Source organism: Pithys albifrons, chromosome 1, assembly GCF_047495875.1.
Source record: "Pithys albifrons albifrons isolate INPA30051 chromosome 1, PitAlb_v1, whole genome shotgun sequence".
NCBI classification, from domain to species: domain Eukaryota; kingdom Metazoa; phylum Chordata; class Aves; order Passeriformes; family Thamnophilidae; genus Pithys; species Pithys albifrons.
Genome location: NC_092458.1, coordinates 68,128,364 through 68,136,525, shown reverse-complemented (window position 1 = coordinate 68,136,525; position 8,162 = coordinate 68,128,364).

Sequence of the window (8,162 nt, the reverse complement as noted above, 5' to 3'; positions counted from 1 at the left end):
TGAGATCTCCTCTCCATTCACTTTCTTTGGCTCAGCTGTCTCAGAGGACCATATTTTGACAACCTCTTCCCTTCTAGGACATAGAGATTCCCTACCAAATACTGCAGTCTGCTCTAAGAAGAAACATATTTCAAAGGACAGAGAAAAGGATGTGAGAACATAGAGAGTTTCAAACCTCTGCTCCTTTTTCTGCTGGAGAGGGGAGGCTGTGCAAGTAACATCTTTTCTGGGCTGCAGAAGAAAGGCAGGGTCAGTGTAGGGCCAGATGTTGCAGGTTCAGGAGGAACGGAACATGAGATTTGTGTTGTGATTGCTGCAAACTGTTTCATTGACACAGAAGCATCACTTCAAATTTCTGGAAACACTTGCTACAGATGATGGTGATCTCAGTATAATACCCATCATTACCCCATAGATCTATTCCCGTTCTTTATCTTCTTGAAGAAGCATCTTCACAGAGTTCCTGCTTACAGAAGTCCAGCAGGGAATAGGCCTTAGTCTAGATGTTTGCTGTGACCTTGTAGAATGTACCAAGGATCCAATATCTTATAGAATGCATATCCCTCCAATCGCTAAGTATTATTACCAAGTGCCAAATGACATAGTAGTTTTGTAACTACTATGTTTTCTAGGGTAAAAAAAAATATTATTAAAAACTTTTTAAAAAATCCCAAATGTTCATATAGAACAATTTTTTCCTGTTTATTTTATTACAAGAACTTGTGGATATCAAATAAAACAATCAGGAAGTCCAGAATAAACAAAAGACGTTAAGTTGCAGAACAACAGGGGCATTATCATGTTGCTAGTGGTTTTGGCCACTCTGTAAAATTCAGTTCACTCTTTGATAAAATTATGTGTTTAGCACCAGAGTACATAGATTAGGTTCAAAGCTGGAATATATCATAAATAATGGAGCCACATTTCTATAGCTCAATACTTTGAGAGAGACCAAGCATGTCACTCAAAAATAAATCAAGAAACACAACACTTGGTCATTTAAGGGCTTGTTCCACAGAATAAATATGCTTCTAAAAAAAGATTTTTCTGTGCAAATTCAGTAAAGAATTAATATGCATTAAGTGACAGTCACCAACTTTTACTGATTTTTTTATTACCTTTGCTAAGATAAACTGCTGTCACAGCATTTTCCTGACTAAAAATATCTGTTATACTTTCATAACCCTTTCTAACCAAATCTTAAAGCTGCCTTCTCATTACTTATAATATTATTTTGAAGATATTATTAGAACTCATGATTGCTTTTCCTGAGTCATTGTCACCTAATCTTTATATTATCTTGTTTTTTCCACTGTTTTCAAATTTTTTTTTTCATAGCTCATGGCTTTTAGAAGAGCATAAAGAATTTTAAGGTGAGGAAAAGTGCAAAAATGTTATCTAGGGAAAATATATGAAAGCTTTGAAAATCACAGGCTAGGAAATGTGTGTCAAACTAGATACAGAATTCCAGACTGGAAACAGATTAAGGTTAGAAGAACATCTGCTTTAAAAAAGTTGGCAGCAAGTATCAGCTGAGCCTGATTCCTTTTATAACTTAGGCTCTTTTGTTTATACTTTTTCTTATTCTTTTGGCATTTTTATGGCTATATCTAATATGGAAGATTTCTTAAGGACAGTAGGATAAAGCTGTGAATATTTCATACAGGAAAGGTGTAGCTTATCATCTATAACCAGGAAATAGAGGGGGAAAAAGGCAAATCTATCAACACTTTCAAAGTAGAATATGGGGGGGAAGATGTATTGCAACCGGGACTGCAGACAATTGTTTAGGGATTAGATAAAGTTACTATTTCTTCTGAGATACTGATTCTGTTCAGAGGTCTTCTTAATGATAGTGCTATTTATCAAAGCTTCCTATTTAAGAACAGTGACAATCTGTAAATCTTCTTGTCTTTCATTTCTTCAAATAAACTTACTTTTCTCTAGAAAGTGAAAGTCATCCAAAAATTACATTAATGCTGCTCTAAAAGTCAGTTATATCATCATGTGAAGAAAGGGTTTTTATGGCTGAATATCCAAAAACATCATGCAGGCTGGGCCTCAGTTCACAAATGCTCATGTATTATACTATTGACTGTCTCCTGCTTGAATATATGGATGTGTAAGTTCTTTGCTATAGGGATGGAATTAAAAAAACCTCAACTCTCTACTCTTTTTGCACGTTTCAATTATTATCAACTTTTGAGTGACTAAGGTCAGGTTCTTAGGATCTTGACTGCAGAGAGAGTAAGTATCCACAATTTTCAGCCATAAGGAACTCAAAGTGCTCAGCACAAAAACGTGGATTTGTGTTTGCAGTAGGAGTATTTTGGAATATAGGATTGAATATAGGCAGTGTGGGATTTTTCATTTGAAGTACTGAAGATAGCTCCCAGATGCCAAAGTAATGACAAATCAGGGAAACTGGAGTTGTATTATTAAGGTCTGTACTGATACAATTCACAGGAAACTACAAGTATTATTTGATGATCTTGACTGCCACATTTCTCCAGGGTTATGCCTTAAGTAAATAGGCCACAGAATCAAAGTTCTGGTATATAATAGTATTTTAGAAGACAATTTCAAATGAGGCACTGACAAAGAAAAGTAAGTAAACTTATTTTTAGTTTGTTCTTGTTTACTTGTAGGGAAAATAAAGATTGGGAAAGAGGAACTATTTTGCTTAAGAATGGCAGAAAAAGGAGAAGAGAAAGGGAGAAGTGATATAATAATTGAAACAGAGTAAGAGTGTTTAACTGGGGGAAATTCTGAACTACAGAGTGAAAATAGAGGGCAAAACTTAGCAAATGCCTGAAGACAGAAGTGTGGTCATGTGGTTGCAGTGTCTCTATGATCAGACATATGTATTTATAAACAACATTTTACCTAAAATAAGAGCATTCTTTTCAGTTGCAACTAACTTCATGGTCTTCTAGAAATCATTTTGCTGGAGTTTCTTTAAGGGAATACCTCTAAACCTTTGTTTTGATAACAACTAGTCAGGTTGCCAGCTGCGATCTCTACTGCAGGTCAGCAAATTGCACATCTCAGATTTGTGTCACCATTCTTTTTCTTCCCACTTAGCCTGCTTTCTTTGCATCTTCTATGGAACAGTTAGATTTGACTTTGGAGTGCTGGGTTTTTACACTGAGTTTTTCAAAACATGGCATGCCCTGCATGAGACCTTAGCATGTTTTAAGAGTAAAGATTGGATAATAAAGTGCTTTGAAGAAAAGGGCATGCTACCAGGTACATAATTTTTTTAAAGCTGGATGAAAATACGGTGCCTCAAAGACATCCATTGGCTTCTGAAATACAAATTACATAATCATTGGTCTACTAAGCCTCCTGTTCCGGCTACATGAACGCTATTGCTAATCAAGATTCAACAGCCTTGGGGGAAGTCACTACCTTGACAAAACTCCACCAGTACCTCTGGAAAGAATGCTAGGTTATTAAAGTTTGCATGCTGGTACAGAGCTTCACCCACCTTAACAGGCAGAAAATCAAGTGGACTATTCCAGTACCAGTGAAAAACTCTACACAGAAGAGGGAAGAAACTATATGTTTTCATTTAATGGAACAATAAAGAACAATTGCAAAGATGCAGTACTTATACTGATTCAATTCTTGGATGTGTGTAAGGACAGCTAAGGGTCGTGAAGCTTCATTGCACAGTAAGTGAGAAGAACACTATTGCCCTAGGGATGCTTGCCATTCCTATTAACCTTCAAAAACACTTTAAATACAGAAAGTTTTGAAATTTCTGAACCATATTATTTTGGTTTTGAATTAATGCAGAATTGTTTTGCATTATCTCAGGTGTGGTATTAAAAATAATTATCTTTACATTATTTTAAAATGGACAGGAAAATATACTGAGGGGGACTGGATGGCCATATAGAATAAACTGACACTGCTCCTTTGATTTAATTTTGGATATAACTTGTACAACTGAGGATCTAACACAGTGAGAAAAATTTACTTGCCTCCGGTCATAGCCATGTAATAGAATAAAACAACGACTTCTGACTCCCAATCACAGGTAAGTTAGCTATTACTTCCTACAGGGTGCATCTACATTATCCTTGAGGACAACCTCAAGACAAGTTCCCAAACTTCCACATTATCTAGATGAGGCAATGCCCTTGAGGCTTCCCTCAGAGTGATCCACCTGGTGTGCCAAGAACAAAAAATTTCCATTTTGTCTAGATGTTAAGGTATTCATAAGGGAACAAGTCAAAGCTGTCTCCTGTGAAGACCTATAGGGGGAAAAAAAACCCAAGCAAACAAGAATAAAAATTCGGAACTGAAGACAGGCAACCCGAAGGTGTTTTCTCCTCCCAAGTTGTGAGGTCAAATATCTGCCATTGCAGAACATATAAATGGCAGACAGAACTTCTCTCCCTGAAAGTCAAAAAACTAATGGAATTGCATTCAAAGGCATAGTTAACTAGAACAAGTTGCTCTGCTATGACTATGCACAGTGTTGCAGATTATGGTTAGTTTGACAACATACTCTATGATAACTGTGAGCCAGTCTTTCAGAAAATGCCAAAGAGTCTTGATTTTTCTGCCTAAATGAATCTCAAGGAGATTGCAACACTGTAGCAGGGAGAGGGAGTAGGTATCAGCAGTACCTGGAACTAACAACACTCATGTGATATGGCAGAAGCAGGATGTTAGCTGTTACTGGGATGGCAATGCAGATAATGCAGGAAATTGAATTTAGGTATTCTAAAGCATCTCTCCTGACCACAGGACTGACTAGCTTCATGGAACAATAACCCCCTAGCACTTTAGGAGAATGATGATCAGCACTTCTGACGTTATCAGAATCAGGGGGAAGGCCAACAAGGCTGACATCCTTGTGGGTGTCTGTTACAGACCGCCCAACCAGGATGATGAAAGAGATGAATTATTCTACAAGCAGCTGGCGGATGTCTCAAAATCTCCAGCCCTTGTTCTTGTGGGTGACTTTAACCTGCCAGATATCTGCTGGGAGCTTCGTACTGCAGAGAAGAGGCAGTCAAGGAGGTTTCTGGAGTGTATAGAGGACAATTTCCTTCATCAACTGGTAAATGAGCCTACCAGGGGTAAGGCCCCGCTAGACCTACTGTTTACAAACAGAGAGGGTCTGGTGGATGATGTAGTGATTGGAGGCCGCCTGGGGCATAGTGACCATGAAATAATAGAATTTTCAATCCTCACGGATGTAAGGAGAGCCATCATTAAAACCTCTACACTGGACTTCAGGAGGGCAGATTTTGGCCTATTCAAAAAACTAATTCAGAGCATACCCTGGGAAACAACCCTTAAAGGCAAGGGGGTCCAGGAGGATTGGACATGTTTCAAGAAGGTACAGGAGGACTGGACATGTTTCATTTTGAGTGCACAACAACAGGCCATACCAGTGTGCCGAAAGTCCAGCCGGAGGGGAAGACATCTGGCTTGGTTAAATAGGGAGATTCTGAAAGAAATCTGGGATAAAAAGAAAGTTTACAGACTGTGGAAAAAAGGGCTGACCACTTATGAAGAATTTACAAAGAGAGCTAGTTCATGCAGGAAAAAAATTAGGGAAAGAAAAGTGGAATTTGAAGTTAATTTGGCTAATTCACTTAGGGATAACAAAAAGTCCTTCTACAAATACATTAATAACAAAAGGAGGGGCAAGGAAAACCTCCATTCTCTGTTGGACTTGGAGGGAAATATAGTTAAGGAAGATGAGGAGAAGGCTGAGGTACTTAACACCTACTTTGCCTCAGTTTTCACCAGTAAGACCGGTGGCCCTCAAGACAACTGGCCTCTGGAGCTGGTAGACAGAGAGAGGGAGTTGAATAGCCCTCCTGTATTCCAGGAGGATATAGTTACTGACTTACTGAGCCAGCTGAATCCTAACAAGTCTATGGGACCAGACAGGATCCATCCCAGGGTGATGAGGGAGCTGGCAGAAGAGCTTGCCAAACCGCTCTTCATCATCTTCCAACAGTCCTGGCTCTCTGGGGAGTTCCCAGATGATTGGAGGTTGGCCAAGGTCACCCCAATCCACAAAAAGGGCGGCAAGCAGGACCCTGGCAACTACAGGCCTGTCAGCCTGACTTCCGTGCCTGGCAGGGTTATGGAGCAGATCATCCTGAGTGCAATCACACAGCACCTTCACGGTGGACAAGGGCTCAGACCCAGCCAGCATGGGTTTAGGAGGGGCAGGTCCTGTCTGACCAACTTGATCTCTTTTTATGACCAGGTGACCCACCTGGTGGATGAGGGGAAGGCTGTGGATGTGGTCTATCTGGACTTCAGCAAGGCCTTTGATACTGTCTCCCATAATATACTCCTGGAAAAGCTGGTAGCCCATGGCTTGGACAAGTGTAACCTCTCCTGGATTAAGAGCTGGCTGGAGGGTCAGGCCCAGAGAGTGCTGGTGAATGGAGCTTCATCCAGCTGGCGGCCAGTCACTAGTGGTGTTCCCCAGGGGTCTGTATTGGGTCCAGTCCTGTTTAACATCTTTATTGATGATTTAGATGAGGGGATTGAGTCCATCAGCAGCAAATTTGCTGATGACATCAAGTTGGGAGGGAGTGTCGATCTGCTGGAAGGCAGGAGGGCTCTGCAGAGGGACCTGGATAGACTTGAGAGATGGGCTGATTCCAATGGGATGAAGATCAATAAGGCCAAGTGCCGAGTTCTGCACTTTGGCCACAACAACCCCCTGCAGCGCTACAGGCTGGGCACAGAGTAACTGGAGAGCAGCCAGGCAGAAAGGGACCTTGGGGTACTAATTGTCAGAAAGCTCAACATGAGCCAACAGTGTGCCCAGGTGGCCAAGAAGGCCAATGGGATCCTGTCCTGTATCAAAAATAGCGTGGCCAGCAGGACCAGGACAGTGATCCTTCCCCTGGACTCTGCATTGGTGAGGCCACACTTTGAGTACTGTGTTCAGTTCTGGGCCCTTAAGTTCAGAAAGGATATTGAGGTGCTGAAGCAGGTCCAGAGAAGAGTTACAAGGCTGGTGAAGGGACTGGAGCATAGGTCCTATGGGGAGAGGCTGAGGGAGCTGGGGTTGTTTAGCCTGGAGAAGAGGAGGCTCAGAGGTGACCTCATCGCTGTCTATAGCTACCTGAAGGGAAGTTCTAGCCAGGTGGGGGTTGGTCTCTTCTCCCAGGCACTCAGCAACAGGACAAGAGGGCACGGGCTTAAGCTCTGCCAGGGGAAGTTTAAGTTGGAGATCAGAAAAAATATCTTTACGGAGAGAGCAATCAGGCATTGGAATGGGCTGCCCAGAGAGGTGGTGGATTCACCATTCCTGGAGATTTTTGAACGCAGATTGGACGTAGCACTGAGTGCCATGATCTGGTAAATGGACTGGAGTTGGACCAAGGGTTGGACTTGATGATCTCGGAGGTCTTTTCCAACCCAATCGATTCTATGATTCTATGATTCTAACTGAAACCTAGATAGACAAGCACTGCTTCAGAGACAGTGCTGACCTGCCACAAAAGGTTCTGAAAATGTTCTTCCACCTCCATAAATCAGCAGCTCACTACTTATCATCAGGAGACAGCTGCCACAGTAGATGTGCATGATGAAAGCTTGCAACTGCACCAATGCTGTCAGTGTGATATTTGTAATAGGATATTCAGCACTTATGCCACACTCAGTAAGGCTGCAGTTAGTACAAACTATGTTTACATGGCCAGTGAGTGGGGTACATCTGTTGGAGTTCTTATGTACCTGTGAGTTGACCTTGGCTGGACATCAGGCACCCACCAAAACTGCTCTACCACCTCCCTCTGCAACAGGACAGGGGAGAGAAAACATAACAAATAGTTCATGGGTTGAGATTAGGACCAGGAGAAAACACTCACCAAATACCATCATGGGCAAAACAGTCTTGAATTGCAGGTATTGATTGAATTTATTATTAACAAAATCAGAGCAGGATAATGAGAAATAAAATAAATTTGAAAAACACTTTCCCTCCACCTTTCCCTCCTTCCCAAGCTCTTCTTCCTTCCCCAGAAGTGTCACAGGGAGATGGAATGTGGGAGTTATGGTCAGTTCATCACATGTTGTTCATGTGGCTGCTCAAGGAAAAGAGTCCTTCCCCTTCTCCAGCTTGGAGCCCCACTGATAGCAGACAGTCCCCCATTAACTTCTCCAAC